This window comes from Eptatretus burgeri, chromosome 8 (assembly GCF_056783735.1).
Source record: "Eptatretus burgeri isolate ZD-2024b chromosome 8, Ebu_testis_v1, whole genome shotgun sequence".
NCBI classification, from domain to species: domain Eukaryota; kingdom Metazoa; phylum Chordata; class Myxini; order Myxiniformes; family Myxinidae; genus Eptatretus; species Eptatretus burgeri.
Genome location: NC_140968.1, coordinates 17,182,734 through 17,198,895, shown reverse-complemented (window position 1 = coordinate 17,198,895; position 16,162 = coordinate 17,182,734). Strand labels below are relative to the sequence as shown.

The following is a 16,162-nucleotide window of genomic DNA, read 5'->3' as shown; positions in this document are numbered from 1 at the left end:
GCCGTGTGCGAGTGACGTCCGTGGGGATTGCGCAGCACGAAGGCCAGTTGAGTAACGCACGGTGGCTCATGTGGTGGATGGCCCGAAAGCAAGTGTGTAATGCGAATAATGGGGCGACGTTATGGCCTCATGTATTGGCCAAACGAAGGGGACGAATGTTCTGTAAACTGCCGCCCTGGAGACACAAGGCTCATCAAGCCTTGCAACGAGTAGATGATGCCCAGCCAGGATGTAGCGAACATCCTCGTCGGGGGCAAAGAAGCATTAGTTCGGGGAAGGGTTTAGCGTTAGATAGACCAGCCTCATGGGGCATGAGCAGTCCTCCATGGGGTCTGGTAACATGAGATGGGGAATTTAGAATGAATTGGAGACATGAACAGACATGGAACGAGCAGTGGGGATGTAGATTAGCAATGTAGTGTTAAATGGAACGTGCATTAAAATAAGGGATGACAGGGAGCACGAGCTAGTTAGGGGAACGTAGTTAGCATCAGTATTGGTGTGAGGAAAAAAAAAAAAAAAAAATGAGTGAACGTGGGTCAGCGGGCCCGAGTGTGAATGGAGTGAATGTGGAATGCATGGTGCGAACGAATGATTTGGGGGGGAGGAGTGAATCCCACCCAAGGGAACCCATGGTTAGTGTAATAACAGTTTGTGGGTTAGTTAAATTAACCGAAAGGATGTCGGTTGGTTGTTGGTGTTGAACGAAGGCACGAAACCTTTTTGTAGGGTGCAGGAGACTATTGACTGGCTGGGAGCGTGGCTGGTGAAATATGCGTACTGAGTTGAGGGCACCCGGGGCACCGAAGTTGTCGGCCAGAGTAGGCCATGGGTCCAAGCAACCGAGTTAGTGGAATGGGCACGGGTACGCATGGGAAAGGGACCCAGAGCGCCAACATGCCACGTGGGCATGACAGGGAAAAATGAAAGGAAGCGCATTCCCCACGTTCATAACGAGTAGGTAGGCTCGGAGACAGCTTCAACGACCCGGGGGTGCTGAAGTTTGAGTTTGGCAGGTAGCGAGACCTGCCAGTGGAGCCACGCTGCCCAGCCACGAAATTGTGCAAGAGCACGAGAGAAAATTTGCGGGCAAGGCCCAAATTAATAATGAACACCATCACAGGCAACGGGAATCATGGTTTCTAGAACCGATAGTTTAAAGAGACAGGCATGTTGAAAAGCCCCGGAAGTAGGGAAAGAATACTGGTTCTGGCTCACTTTTCCCCATGTAAATGAATGGGGGATTTTCAGCCATGAAATTTTTCTTTTTTTTCCCCTAAAAAATAAATCCCCTTTTTAGCCCAAGGTATATTTATTTGTCTCCCCTTTTAACCTGGAGCCTGGTGTTGGCTTAGTGGTTAGGGTGGCGGCTTGGGATCCCAGGGTCCTGAGTTCAAATCCCGTTGGCTGCTGAATTAACACCAGGGGGTTGACTCAGCCTGCCATCCTTCCGAGGTCGGCGAAATGAGTGCCAGTGTACTGGTCCCGGTGTATGCCCCGGTTAGAATAGGTGTACCATATCCCTGTGTGTCGTAAGAGGCGACCAGGGTTGGTGTCAGGAAGGGCATCCGGCCATAAAACATTGCCTCAAGAAAAAGCCAAACCCCTGCACAGCAGGGAAAAATGACTGTAAAAACGGTCATTTTTTTATTTCCCCTTTTAACCTAGGGGCTCTCTATTCAAATAGCCCATACAACAAGATAAAGATTTGTTAAAGGTAATTCGAAAGAAATATCTGAAACGCCTAAGCCCCGGGACACTCTTTATCAAATAACCAATGCATATTGTTTAGCTCACTCATTGAACCTATAAACATTTGTTCATTCTCAAATTCCTTCAATAGTTTAATTTTCTTTGCACAATAATCCCCATCTAAAATATTGAAAAACAAAACATTTGAATCTTTATATTTTTTAAGATACCCCTTTTGTGCCATTACGAAATGATAAACTTCTCTTAATGATCTCATCTGACCACCTCCTGAGTTGCATATCATTTTGATATTGTAGTAAATTATTTTTCCATTGTTCAATTGATAACCATCAAATTTTTCAGTCCATTCAAACATATTTATTATTTTCTTTACATCCTCTAACTTATTGGTTTTTAAATTGATTCGCATATTTGTTTTATTTACCTTTGTTTTAGATATTTTTTCAATAAGACTTATTTGATATTTTTCACATTCATTATGTTTTCCATTTATATACCAAGACTGAGATTTTCTCCACTCTTTAGTTTGACTAATACTTGGTTCGACCATTTATATATTGTGAAAAACGCGGCGGAAGCCCTTAAAAACCCTAACCCATCTTCCCATCGTTAAAACTTGTGTCCATATGGAACACAATCTATTCTATTCACTCTATCATACAATACCCATATGGAACACAATCTATTTTATACACTCTATCATACAATATCCATATGGAACACAATCTATTCCATTATCTAAAATAAATCTCTTATCATCAAAGGCTCCTAATGCCTTTTTATTTACTTCTTCACTATATATCTTATGTTTATAACTTCTTATTGTATTCATTTTCCTATATTCTTCTTTCTTATTCATCAAACAATTATAATAATTTCTAAAAGTTATTGATTTCTTTATTACATATTTCTTTATTCCCTTTAACCTTTTATCAATCTGATCACCATACTTATAAGCATATGCCTTTGCTCTCAATCCAATAAACTCACTCATTACTTTTCCACCCAACTCATCCTTAAACTTGCCAATAACCTTTTCATTCTTTTTTGAAAATAACTCACTCTTCTTACTAAAATTACTTGTATCATATACTCCAATGTTTTTCTTCATATCCTTATAAACATCGTCAGTTTTTATATCTAGAATAAAACTATCGGTGTCCATATACAACAATGAAGCATTTTCACCATACTCTTTCTTTAAATCATTATACAAATAATCATACATCAATATCTTTGATAAATCAAGAACTGCTGTTCCAATATAAATTGGTTTATCCATGACAATACTTTCCTTTTTCATATGAATAGCAGAAAAGTTCTCTGAAAAAACCTCTTCTCTCTCAAAACTTGGTTTATTTATCAATCTAGAAGCTTCTTTCCAAGATGTTGCAAATCTAATGTTTTGCCTGTTTCTAACATTCTCCATTGTCTTTCCAAAGACAGCATTATTCATCAATTTATAGAATTCCCCTTCAAATTTTACTTTTGTATTTGTTCTCATATCTGTATTGAATTTAATATACTTTTTCATCCAAGGACTTTGTTTAAATTTTAAAACTCTATGAATTTTAGCTACTCTCAACCCAGCAGATAAATATTGTCTCAAGTTCCTTTGATGCAAAACATATCCCTCTTTATCATAGAATGTTGTTAATAACTTTTCTGTTGATTTGCCTTTAATATTAAAACTTTTATGATAATCACTGAACCATTCTTTCTTTGGGGTTTCTTTCTCACATGCAAAAGGAAGGTCTTTATGCTTATTATGAAGATCACTGGAGGTACTTCAAATCAACTTCAAAATAATAACCTTCTTCTTTGCCATTCAATTTCTCTTGAGAAGAAATAACAATATTCATCAAAGCCTTTTCATAATCCTTTTCTTCCACCCACTCTAATTTACCATAAGGCAGAGATTGAGACATTGCCCATCCATACAAATTATTAGCATCAAAGTACATCAAATAATTACTATCTTTTTCACTCTCATAATTTGGAAGATATTTATTATTTGCTTTAGCATATCTTTTTGAACATACTTGTGATATTCCACCTCTCTTAGACTTCTCAATCATCAAAAGCATATCTACATCACTGACTAAATCTATATCTTGTTTTGTCATTTTCAACATTGCACTCCAAGCTAAACCAGGAGCTGTGAAATAGTGGGCAGGATCTAATCCATAACAATTTTTATTATGACAGAGTGATCTAAAAGCTTCAAACACATCAGCTAACAATAAAACATCTGTTTTTAGATACAAATCATGATATTCTCCAAGGTTCTTTATCTTAAATAATTTCCAAATTTCTTGTGCGTGTTTATATTCCTTATCACTTATCTCTTCTTCATAAAGGTTATTATAGAAACTTTCTTTTGAAGGAAGTTGTGTTTCTTTAAATCTCATAAATGAATCCATATAACCATAAGGATAAATTCCCTTACTTGTAAGAATTTTCTCTTTACTTTGAATTTCATTCCTTGTTTCAATTTCCTCTCTAGTTAGAATTCCCTCTTTAATCAGAATTTCATCTATAATCAGAATTTCCTCTTTAGTTAGAATTTCATTCTTTGTTCGAATTTTCTGTATAATTAGAATTTCATCTTCAGTAAGAATTTCTTCATTCATTTCCTCATTAATTAAATTTCCTCTTTACTTTGAATTCTCTGTTTAATCTGAATTTCCTCTTTAGTTAGAATTTCCTCTTTTGGAAAGAATGAATTAAGATTTCGAAAGGAGCCGGTGGAGCTTAGATTTGATGCGAGGTTGGGTAGTGGTGTTCGCATAAACTTGTAAGAATCAAGAAACCTTATACGAGTTATAGGTTTTGTGAATATCATTTTTGTAAATGAAATATACTTTTGACTTGTGTTTGTTATGGCAGAAATATTCCCTGGTGTTTTTGAAAGTTCATTTATAAATAGATGTGTGTCATAACTGGCGCTGTTGTGAAGAACGGCTGGAATAAAAAGAAGGTAATTTATAATTAAGATTACAACAGGAATGAGCGGGACCTCTATATTTACCTGTAAGATGACAATGATCCCTAACTTTAGACTCCTCAATTTCCTCCTCACAAATATGACAGATATTGTTCTTTCTAAATTCTAATTTTTTCTTCTATGGTTAATTTCATCGGTTCATTTGTTTCTTTCATTAATTTACTTAGTCTTATACAATCCTTTTCTAATCGTTTTACAAACTCTTGTGAAGCATTTTTTCCACTATACTGTTCAAGTTTATTATACTTTTCTCCAACAGATGATTTGATATAATAACAGAAACCACAAGGAATATGTTTTTGATATTTATTTGTATATGGTTCTTTTGGATTAGGAGAAGCAGTATTTATCTTTTTAAGGATACACTCAAAATCAGCGTATATCACAAATGGGTGCATGATAGATTTATTATAATCTTCAAAGAAATCTTTTCACCAGGTTTAGGCATTGTAATTACAGCTGATTTATGATTACTACAATATTTTGAATGTTGTTCTAATCGTTCTTTGTATGAAATGAATTAAGACATAAACACAAGGATATATTTTGTTTGCTGTTCTGAATACCTGAGAAGAGATTAATCTTGATAAATTATTGATGTATGTGTAATGTGAATTATTTCCAACACTAAAATATAAAAGATCAATGTGTGTTTCTTCATTTTTATAGTTGTTTGAAATTTTTAATATTTGAACTTTGTTTGTATCCGTTAATCCATATACATTAATAGAAAGATTATTCTTTTTCTCAAATTTAGGAATATCTGTTAGTGGCATTGGGAAATTAAAATCTTTAATGTCCAAGGTATTCTCATATTTCATATATTGTTTTACTCTTTCTGAATTACATTTTGGTGGATGTAAGTGAGCAAGAACAGACCAGAGAAAACATTTATTATCATTATTCTTAATATTAACAACTGCCTTCTTTCGTTTTATTTCTTTTGGTAATTCAATATAAGAAGAAGCTTTAAGAGGGTTTGATTTTAGAATGTGTACATCTAAAAAGATGATTTTTTTAATATTGAATCCACTTCCTACCACTGTATTATCAACATCCTCCTCTTGTCTTGATAGTTCTTCATAAACCCCACTATTCAAAAAATCTTGAAATGATGTTATAAAATGAAGATCTGTCCTCATATAAGGAGTTTGTTCTTCATCTTGTCTTTTCATATTCATTTTCACTCCCATATAAAACTTTAAAGTTTTCATTTCTTTTAATGTTTTTTAATAAATTTCTCAACATCAGGTTTCACTATTTCAATTGATTCAACTATTGATGATGGACCGGGTTCTCCAAATTGAAAAATCCCTATTTTCATATGCCCTTTAAATGCCCCATCAGTGCTTTCAATATAATACTCTCCTTTACTTTAAACTCATTTTTCTTGTGTTTTTGTGATTGAAGATGCCTATTATAACTACTCTTCAAAACATCCTTTGAGCAGGTATCACAATGTTTTCTTTCCAACTCAAGAGGATGTTTTGTGAAATAGATTAAATGTGTGTTTGTTGGTTCGGAGGTGTTTTCTATAATGTTTATATTCGTGATTACAAACATCGCAGTATGTTGTATTCACCATATTTATATAATAAAACTTTGCTTAAACTAAAAATTTCTTGATGAAAATTTCGTTTATTTTACAGGTGAATCTGTGCTTAAACTAAAATTTTCTTGATGAAAATTTCGTTTATTTTTACAGGTGAATCTGTGCTTAAACTAAAATTTTCTTGGTGAAAATTTCGTTTATTTTACAGGTGAATCTGTGCTTAAACTAAAATTTTCTTGATGAAAATTTCGTTTATTTTACAGGTGAATCTGTGCTTAAACTAAAATTTTCTTGATGAAAATTTCGTTTATTTTACAGGTGAATCTGTGCTTAAAACCATTTTATCCTCCAACTTTTTCACTTAATAAATACAATGTTTCAAGACACAAAAGACAAGTTTCAATCAATCTCTTCATTTGTTAAAGATGCTGAGAAATATGTCAAGGATGTAAAATTGAACAAAGATAAATATAACAACTATTGGATAAAAACAATTATGGTGGATATGATGAGTTCTTCAATTTACTTCAGTGGAAGGGCTTTTAGTATACCTGGAAGAACATCAATTAAGGTATCTCTAACAAAAGTTTCTCCTCTCCTTCTGGCAATATATTCAAAACTAGAAAAAGCAATGAAACAAGAAAAGGTATCAAAAAATAAAAACCTTATGGATGAAGCTTTAGAAAGAAAAGATAAGACCATCTGTAATATGCAAGGAGAAATTTGTATTTTTTTCAACAACCCTAAAGATATAAATCCTGATGAAATAAAGGATGTTAATATATCAGGTGAAATGACATTTCGTTCAATTGTAGTTAAGGATCATTTTAAAATTACCTTTAATATAAAAAATGTAGCAGTTGAATCTGTTAATGAAAAAATGTATATCGATATCGATGGTAATGTTTTCTACTAATTAAATGAGCCAATATTCAACTGAAGATTTTGAAGATTATGAGAGTGATTATGATACCGAGAGTTTGCATTCAAACGATAGTTATGACACCGAGTTTGTGTTCAAATGATAGTTATGAAAGTATAGATGATTCTGAAAGTATCGAAGATGATATCGAAGATGAATTTCAGTTTAAGTAAAGTTTTACTTTATAAATATGAATAGTTTACTCGATTTTGAGCCTCTTGAATTCCATGATTCTCCATATGACAAATTTGAGAATTGTCCTGCGTGTGAAAGACGGGGATTAAACACAGAGTCAAAAGCCTATAAACAATGTATATTCTGTGATTATCTTCTAATTAATGATAATCAAAAATATAAAAAGGAAAATAATTCTTTTAGATTTACACCAAAAATGAATTACTTTACAAGATTGATTCGAGAAATGAATGTAAAGAACGAGGGTGAGAACACACCTTTCCTTACAAGGGAAGAAACTGAACGTATTAGAGAAATGTTCAAAGGATTGTTGTTATATCTTATTCATGGATGTGATTTTCAGGGAAATATCAACACAAGATATTGCATAAATAAAATAATGGATTATCTTGAAATTAAACCTGAACTTAGGATAAAATATAGAATTTCGAAAAAAGCCAAGAATAAATTAAATAACCTGTTTTCCAAATATATAAATGAATGATTTTTTACCTATTTGGGAAAATAAGATAAAATTTGACAACCATAAAAATCTCCCAAATTCATTAAGATGCCTCATAGTTGGTTCAAGTGGATGTGGAAAAACCTGCTTACTTTTAAAGATGCTCCTCACTCCCAACTTTTTAGATTATGATAATTTAATAATTTTCACAAAGTCGAGTTTTCAACCAGAGTATCAACTACTCTCACAAGGTTTTAATGCTGGTCTTCAAAAGAAGATATAATCGGTTTATTTAAACTTCAAAAAAACCTAAATGATTTTAACATTGAAGATATAATACAACTATTTTGTGATACACAGAGATGTAAAAAGAAATCAAAACCGATAACTTGTATTCTGAGTGATAATACGGATGATATACCGTCTCCCCAAGATTTGGATAAATCCAAAAAGAACCTCGTTATCTTTGATGATTGTGTTAATGAGAGAAACCAAACGGTAATGGACAGCTACTACACAAGAGGGAGACATTCTTCTTGTAATTGTATTTATCTTAGTCAATCGTACTTTCAGCTTCCTCGTCGTTCCATCAGAAACAATGCTAATACTTTTATTTTATTCAAGTTAAATTCAATAGATATAAACAATTTTTGGAGAGACAATTGTTCTACATTATGTAGTAAAAAGGAATTTGGGATTACATGAAACACACGACTGAAAAATATAAATATATTGTTGTGAAACAAGATGAGATATTAAATGATATTTTTCAATAAATAAATGGATGCGAAAGAAAGAGCAAGAAGATTTAGGGAACATCAAGAGTTGGTTTCAAAAGTTGTAAAACAGCAGGAAGACATAAAGAAGAAACGCAGACAGAAACTAACGGGCGAAGAAGCATTTGAAAGAAAACAAGAGAAATTTTTAAACCACTTTTAAAAACTTCCCAAGGAAAAATGAAAGATGTTTCCACATTTCCCACGGTAGAATATACTCTAAAAACTTCAAATGTTAAAAGATTTCAGTCAAATGACGGAGGAAGAATTAGAGCATTTAGGAGAATTAGAATATGATGATGAAGGTTTATTTCAACAACTGGAAGAGATTAATCGACCCCCTGATTATATTGTGAATGCTCTTCAAAACAATGAATATTCAGCGGATTCAAAAACCAAAGCAGGACTCATTCCAACAGAACAATCAGCAATATTTCATCTTGTTCAAGAAAAGGTATTGATATTTAATGATGAATTAAGGTTCTTGGAGGTTCTGCTCAACCCCCTGTTAAACTAACTCCAAGATTAATGTTTCTTCTCACAAAAGATGGAAGATTAGGTTCAACTGTGAGGGATGAATCAAAGTATATTGATAAACCATTGGATATGGAAAATAATGATGATAGAGTATATATTGATCTGCTGAACACTCTAAATTATAAGGTTATTCTTTCTGGTAAAAGTAGGAAGAATGAGAAGGAGAAACACATTATTCAGGCTTTAAGTATCCTTGGTTCAGGTGTTAGTTTTCTTCCAAATGACCCATCGCAATTAGTTAATAGACTGTTATTGTTGTTAGGCAGTAAGAAGGCTGGAAATAACAATTGTTTTAATGAAGCATCAGCCATTTTAGACCAGTTGATGAACATGAAAATAATTAATAAATATCAATATAAAGACATTTTATCTCATATTAAATAAGATGAGAAGCACAATCCTTAGTTTCAATTTCACAACAAGCGACCACACATCTTCATTCCCATACCCACTACAACTTGACACAACAAAAGAATATGAGGCATCTTTATTGTCCATGGAAACTTATAATACCTTATTTAATATAACCGAGAAAAATGACAAGTTTAGTTATAATCCAGGAAGTGGATACAAAACGATAACAGTCTCACCCGGAGCATATGAGATTTCTCAAATATCTTCCGAAATTGCTCGTCTTATGAAAGAACAGGGTGATGAACCAAAAAATATTGTTATAAACATTCAAAAACATACTTCAAAATCAACGATTAAAGTTAAAAATAACTACAAGGTTGATTTCACAATTGATAATTCATTTAGAGAGTTATTGGGTTTCTCCTCAAAAAAAGATTGAAACTAATGGGACGTTTTACAGTGATAATGTCATTCAAATATCCTCAGGAATAAATTCGGTGTTAATTCACTGTGATTTGATTGATGGTGCTTATAATGATGGGAAAAAAAACAAATACAATATTTTCATTCAGCGCATACTCAACCCCAATTGGTTATAAATTCAATATGGAACCCAAAAATTTGGTTTATCTACCTGTGTCAGGAAAAACCATACACAGAGTAAATTTTAGGATAACCGACCAAGATAATCGTGTGATTTCTTTTAATGGAGAAGTTATATCCATCAGAATTCACCTACGTGAAGTTTTCCAATAAATAAATACGATGGTTATTGTGAGGAAACACGAGTTGGGAAAATATAAAATAATTACAGGGGATGGGATGTTCCTTTCCCCATACTACAAGGGTGAAGGTATGTATCTTGGTAGAGGATACTATAAACCTAAGAGACAAAGGGGTGTTGGGCATCAATTTAGAGGAGATGGGATAATTGATACTCTCATGGGTATTGGTTCAACTATTCTTAAACATAAAGATCTAATTGGTTCAACTGCTTCTGCTGTGGGAAATGTTGCAGGTGCTGTAAAGAGTATAAAAAGATGCCCAGAAGGAATCTCATAAATTACAAGCAATAAAAGAAATTAAGAAAGGCAAAACTCAGTTGTCCCCAAGAACGACAGAAAATAATTCAAATACTTGGATCAGGGTTTCAAAAGTTTTAACATCTTTTCCTAAATAAATACAAGTATGGAAGCAATTGATAGTATCTATGATTTGGATGATACTATTATTATCTCAAACTCCACTAAAAAAGAAGATTACTTCAAGGTAAATGCAATAACTGGAACAGACTGGAATACGAATGGTACAAAAAGTTTTGAAATAAATAATCAACAAACCTATTTGAATCTCTCCGAAAGTTTCTTGTTGTGTAAATTTAAATTCACTAAGGCTGGGAATAACACAAATGCTACACTTGTAAATGATTTCTTCTGGAAAATGTTTGATAGTGTGCGTTTGTATATTGGAACACAAGAAGTTGAAGCGGTTGATTATGTCTCTGCTGTATCTGAAATGATAAAATTTACACTCTATACATTCAGTGATAGAATGGGAAAGGGGTCTGTCGAAGGTTTTATTCCTGATATGTCAACGGGAACAAACACAGACCCTGGGTATACTCAAAGGAAAGGAATGTATAATGATGATACAAAAGCAGAAAATAGTTTTACTGTGGCAGTTCCTCTTAAAGGTATATTTGGATTTTGTGATCATGATAAAGTTCTGTATGGCCTTAAAATTAGATTTCAACTACAAAGGAATGATAATGAAAATCGATTGCTTTTTGGTGTTGGTAGTGCTTTTGGTGATCAGAATAAATTTGTAATTGAGGAAATGAGTTGGTATATCAGTGAATATACTCCTAATCTTAAAACAGAAGAGATGTTGAATCGAAGACTTAACTCAAAGAAACCACTCAGTGTATCATACCTCAAAAGAAGATGTCAACACGTTAAACTCAATCAAACTACTTACACGTGGAATTTGGGTGTTCTGGAAGGAAAGCCACGATATCTGTGGATCATTTTTAAAAAGCCAGATGGTGATACTGCGACTGATAAGAATAATGCATTGAGTGATAATGCTAAGGTGAAACAACTTCGCGTTTCTCTAGATGGAACATTTTACCCACGAGATAGATTGGAAATTAATTGGGAAAAAATGATTTTGCTGAAGCATACAAGTCTTACCAAAAGGTGTGTGAAAGTAATGGAAATAAAGAACCTATTTTGGATATGACAGCATTTAAAAGTTTGTATACAATCTATCTGGTTGTCCTGAGCGCTCAAAAGGAAACTATAAAGTCTAATCGAGTGGATACTTCCCTATACATTGAAAGAGGAGAGAGTGAAGAAGTTGATACATATTGTTTGCTTTTGGAAGAAACAGAATTGCAGATTAATACAGATAATGGTGTGATGATTAGTCTCACATAATTTTTTGTTAAATAAATGAGTGGCAAAGTACCAACTGGGGTATATGTTAATCAAATCAATCTTCATAAACTATCATCTTGTGTTCAAAATCAAAAGCCTTGTACGATTAACGTTAATACAATTCAGAGAAAAGGAGCAGTAAGAATTGATGTTTTTCTCACAAGAGAACAGGTTAAAATCTTGAATGACACTGGCTCACTTAAAATTAAAATGACAAAACCAATGTTGAAAAAATATTCAATAAGAGAGACGAGTGGAGGATTTCTCCCATTTCTAATTCCTTTATTTGCTGGTTTAAGTGCGGTTGGAGCATTGACGGGTGGTATTTCAACAGCGGTGAAAACTGCCAACGAAAGGAAGGCTCAACTCCAGGCTCAAAAGAATTGGAAAGACATAACAAAGAGTTGGAGAAACAAATTAGTGGAAGTGGTGTAATTGTAGATTTTGCTGAAAAACTTGAAGGTCTGCCTGATAAAGCGAGATTGTTAGTTGGAGATATGCTTTCTTCTATAGCACAAGCAGGTGTAAAATTAACGAAAAGAGGTAATGGATTATATCTTTCTAATAAATAAATGAGCATTGATGAGTGGTTGAAAAAATTTGGAAAGAATACAACATCAAATTTACAACTTGTCAAATATTGTAAGAAATTAAAAATTCATAATGTGGTTATTTGTATGAGAGATGAATTAACAAATGTGCCGAAACATACAAAGAATATTATTATGAACTTAGAAGATAATAATGGGAACGGTTCTCATTGGGTTTGTATTTTTAATAGTCAAGACAAATATTATTTTGATAGTTTTGGTCTTCCACCACCTGTTGAAGTCATAAAATTCTTACAGAATGGTGTTTATCAAACATTTCAAGTCCAAGAATTAAATTCCAAGTGTTGTGGCCAATTATGCCTATATGTGTTATTTCAACTCAACAAAAATAAAAAATTTTATGATATTATTTTTAATCTAATATAAATGACTTATGTTGGTAAAGATGGTTCTATCTTTGGTGTATCTCAAGAACTGGATATTGATTTATCAAATTATTACACAAAGGCACAGGCTGAACGACATAAATATAATATAACCAAAAATATTAACATGAAAAATGCTTTTAAATTAAAAAATTATCCAAGCCCGACTGACGCGAATGACTTGGTGAGATTAAGCGATTTATCACAATATATATCCTTAAATAAAACGGCTGTGTATTCGGCTTAAATAAAACGGCTTAAATAAAAGATGCAGAAGTGTTGATATTATCTCCAGGTCATACAGAATTCACAGTTCGAATTAAAATAAATTTTTATAAAGAAGGGCGTATCATTTGTATGAGAATAGAACAATGGGGGTATGATATGAATGATTTAGGGTATAATTGGTCATTTAAAATTAACCTCGAAGACCTGGAACAATTAAATCAGTCTCGTAAGGAAGAATATTATCCACTTGGTATCGAGAATGAGTTTTGTGGGTCCACGATTAGTAAACAACAAATAAAAGAATTTAATAAGGGTAAATATAATAATGGTTTTTGACCTTGTTTATATCATGAAAACAGAAAAAACAGGATTATATATAATAAGTAAGGAAATACAAAATGATTTAACTATGGGAAGATGGGGAGGTGTTTCGTGCCATAATATTATTCTAACATATATTTCTAATACATAAATGACAGCAAGAAGGCTTCAAGAAAATTATCATTTCTGTGTCCAAGCATACCTTCAAGAAAAGGGTATTCGGTATTTTAATAAATATGTTCTACAACATAAGAATGAGGTATTTTCAATAAAAGATTGGCATTATGCTGATGTTGATAAACCGACAACTTTAGATTTAATTAGAATGTTAAATAATGAAAAAATTATAAAGTTAAGAAAAGGTAAGGCTCTTTTAGAAATTCAAAGAAATTTTATTGGTTTCCTGTTGTAAAAAAAATTATTTTGGATACAGGAATAACAAGAAATCCTGATGAATATATGTATAATATTCTATGGGGTGTAGCGATTCAAAGGATAGTAAGGGATGAGGAAGGAGTTGAAGAAGAGAGGGAAGAGGAGGAAAAGGAGAAGAGGGAGAAGAAAGAGAAGGAGGAAAAAGAGAGAGAGAGAAGGAGGAGAGGGAGAAGAGAGAGAGAGGAGAGAAGAGAGAGAGAGGGAGGAGAGAGAGAAGAGAGAGAGGGAGGAGAGGGAGAAGAAAGAGAAGGAGAGGGAGGAGAGGAGAAGAAAGAGAAGGAGGAAAAGAGAAGAGAGAGAAGGAGGAGAGGGAGGAAAGAGCGAGACAAAATAAATATCAAAATATGGAAACCAGTGAGATTAAAAAAAGATTAAAGGGTATTACAGAAAATAACTCAACCCACCGAGGAGGAAAAGAAAGAATTGACAAGTCTATTTGCAATACTTTCGGCAAGACTATTGGCATCGACAAGATATGGATTTTAATTCAAGTTTTTCATTTTTTTTCTTAAATAAATGGAGGAGAGAGTGAAGGCATTTCTAAGGATTCTTTATGTTTTAAAAATCAAGATTCAAATGTGCATGTTGGAAACTAAAAAGGTTTTTGCACTCTGCAGAATTTTTCTCATAAATAAATGAGTTATTGTCTCAAATGTAAAAGAAAACTAATACTAAAATATTTCATATATTAAAAGTAAAAATAACAGGGTTATACAAAGGTATATGTTCGGTGTGTGGTTCAAAAAAAATCAATTTATCTCCCAACACAAACTAGGAGGAGATATCCAAAAGTTTTTATCAGGAAGTAAATTTACAACTACTGGAATACCAGGGGAATTACATCTTCCAGGGTATTCTTTCTGTGGCCCAGGCACAAACTTGGATAAAAGATTAGATGAGGCAGACAATCCTAAATCCTGGAGTAAGCCTATCAATAGAGTTGATGAAGTGTGCATGAGACACGATATTGATTATGGGAACACCACAACATTGGAAGAAAAGCATGAAGCTGATAGAGAAATGTTGTATAATTTGTCTCTGATACAAAAACCAACCTTGAGAGAAAAGTTGATCGGTTCATTGTGAAGAAGATGATCAGTGCTAAATTGAAACTTGGACTTGGAAATTCAAAAAAACTTATAGGCTCTAATGATGCCATTAAGACTGAAGAGCAATTAGCTGATGAATTACATAAACCAATATTCACAAAGTTTCAGAGAAGGAAAGTTTATTCCAAGGAAGTAGATTATATCTGGTCTGCTGATTTGATTGAACTCAATAATGATAAGGGGTACAAGTATGCTTTAACCGTTATTGATTTGAGGAGTAGATATGCGTGGGTTGTACCATTAAAAAACAAAACAGGTAATACTCTTATGTTAGCCTTCCAACAGATATTTAATAAAAGTAAGAGAAAACCTAAAAAATTGTGGACTGATGAGGGTAGGGAGTTTTATAACAAGACATTTATGAATTTTCTAAAAAATAACAGTATTACATTATACAGTACCTTTAATGAAGGGAAGGCAGTTGTTGTTGAACGTTTTAATCGTACCTTAAAAGAGAGACTATATAAAAAATTCACACAACTCGGTTCACAACAATGGTCATCTTTTATTCAAGATATTGTGGATAAGTACAATGACACGATTCACACGTCAACAAATATGAAGCCATCAGAAACATTTACAAAATTAAAATATGAAAAAGAGATTAATGTCAGAAAACCTAAGTTCAAAGTTGGTGATATCGTAAGAATATATAGGTGGAAATCTCATTTTGAAAAAGGTTATACGAAAAGATGGACCAACGAGCTTTTTAAAATTGTTGATGTAATAGATACGGTTCCTTGGACTTATAAGATATATGATTTGGAAGGGAAAGAGATTTTAGGTTCATTTTATTCACAGGAATTACAAAAGACAAAGATAAATTGAAATTTTTTGACTCCGCCCCTTTTGGCTCCACCCACACAAGCCCCCGCCCACACAAGCCCCGCCCACACAAACCCCACACAAACCCCACCACACCCCCCCCCCACAAGCTCCAATAAATTGAAATTTTTGACTCCGCCCCTTTTTGACTCCGCCCACACACGCCCCTCCCACCCGAAGCCCCGCCCACACAAACCCCACACAAGCTCCACACAACCTCCACACAAAAACTCCACACAAGCTCCACACACACAACCCCACACAAGCTCCACCCATATTCATCATATTCACATAATTAGTGATTAGTTAATTAGTTCCCCACACACACAACA

At 33.3% G+C, this 16,162-nt stretch overlaps 1 protein-coding gene and 1 long non-coding RNA gene across 2 annotated transcripts in view; one reads left to right on the top strand and one right to left on the bottom strand.

The window, feature by feature from the left end:
* LOC147021206 (uncharacterized) overlaps window positions 1-16,162 on the top strand; it is a 777,227-nt gene that overhangs the window by 565,479 nt on the left and 195,586 nt on the right. The window lies entirely within an intron of this gene.
* LOC147021208 (uncharacterized) overlaps window positions 1-16,162 on the bottom strand; it is a 126,033-nt gene that overhangs the window by 30,952 nt on the left and 78,919 nt on the right. The gene's annotated exons all lie outside the window — the stretch shown is intronic.